The sequence below is a fragment of the Periplaneta americana genome, chromosome 12, assembly GCF_040183065.1.
Source record: "Periplaneta americana isolate PAMFEO1 chromosome 12, P.americana_PAMFEO1_priV1, whole genome shotgun sequence".
Taxonomy (NCBI): Eukaryota; Metazoa; Arthropoda; class Insecta; order Blattodea; family Blattidae; genus Periplaneta; species Periplaneta americana.
Window position 1 is genome coordinate 119,352,413 of NC_091128.1, and position 1,690 is coordinate 119,354,102.

Here is a 1,690-nt window from a genome sequence, read left to right on the forward strand (position 1 = left end):
GATATTTATTTATTTATTTATTTATTTATTTATTTATTTATTTATTTATTTATTTATTTATTTATCTATCAATGTATTTATTTATCTATTTCTTTATTTATCTATTTATTTATTTATTTATGTATGTATTTATTTATTTAATTATTTACTTATTTATTTATTTATTTATTTATTTATTTATTCTCATTAACTCTATAGCATCTATTAGTCCTTCATGTGCTAACAGATGCAGTTACTTGTCAACAATGTGACGCTGAAACTTGTGTTCAGGTTACTGAACCAGCGACAATCCTAATATATTGTATATTATATTTTTGATGATTGGCTAATTAATATTAACAATTAATATTTGAGGAGAAAAATTCGCTCCGGCGCCGGGGATCGAACCCGGGTCCTTGGTCCTACGTACCAAGCGCTCTCACCACTGAGCTACGCCGAATTCAATCCACAGCGACGGATCGAAAATTCCTCCTTCAATGTTTCCCTCTTGAAAGTCCGGCCATGGACGGCGATCCTTCCCTTCATCCTTTCGTATGTGTGAGTGAATGATGTGTAATGTCTTAAATGTTTGTGTTGTATCGGAGGTGGCCCTGGCATTGAGCTGATCCCTCATCCGGGGAGGCCCTCCAGGTCTTTGTGTGGACAAAAAAGTATATATGTGATCCATAGTAATTCCTCTCCCTACAGGTCGCGGCCCTGTAAGGTCCGGGTGGCGTGGGTCGTGTAAATGTACCTAGTAGGGAGAGGTTAAACTGAAAGAAAGAAAGAAAGAAAGAAAGAAAGAAAGAAAGAAAGAAAGAAAGAAAGAAAGAAAGAAAGAAAGAAAGAAAGAAAGAAAGAAAGAAAGGTCTTGATTAGTACTGAATTTATCTTGGTTCTTATATACAGCATCATTAGAGAAAGAATGTATTCACAAGGTAAAGTCAAGATTTCTAAGTTTCGGAAAATATTTTTACATGATGTCCTTTTATGCACAAAAACATGGAAATAACTGAGGAAACCATGGAAAACCTCAGTTAGGTTTGCCGGCCACTGGGATCGAACCCCGAACCTCCCGAATGCGAGGCCAGCCCTCTACCACTCCGCTAGCCCGCTCGGTAATCAAGACACTCATCATTTTAATACAAGACATAAATCAGATCTTCATCTACCCTCTGTTATTCTAAGCTGTTTTAAAAAAGGAGTTCGCTATTCATGTATAACAGTCTACAATGCACTGCCTAATTATCTTAAAGATTTGAAGAACCACGAGAAAAGGTTTAGAAAATAATTAACCAAATTTCTACATACTCATGCCTTCTACACAACTGATGAATTGTTTATGCTTGTGAATTGAATTATTCTACTTAAATGACATGTACAATTTTTATATAGCTCAACTAAAATAAGTTTTTATATTGACTTAATCTGTTTACCATGCATTGTATATTTTTGTTTTGCATAACTGATGAATTGTATGTGCTGTAAATTGAATAGTATACTGTATAGGTCAACTGATGAATTGTTTAAGCTTATAAATTGAATTAATCTACTTAATATGAATTGTATAATTTTGTATAGCTTAACGAAAAATAAGTTTGTGAATTGAACTAATTTGATTATATATGTTTGTATAGTTTGGCTGATGAATTCTATATGCTTTTAAAATGATTACTAGTCTGTGTAGATCTACTGTTGAATTGTATATAGG

At 33.2% G+C, this 1,690-nt stretch overlaps 1 non-coding gene across 1 annotated transcript; it reads right to left on the reverse strand.

Moving 5' to 3' along the window:
- Positions 1 to 366: 366 nt before the first annotated feature.
- TRNAT-CGU (transfer RNA threonine (anticodon CGU)) lies at positions 367 to 439 on the reverse strand. Its single transcript has one exon. It is a non-coding gene; the product is annotated as a tRNA-Thr (tRNA).
- Positions 440 to 1,690: the final 1,251 nt, after the last annotated feature.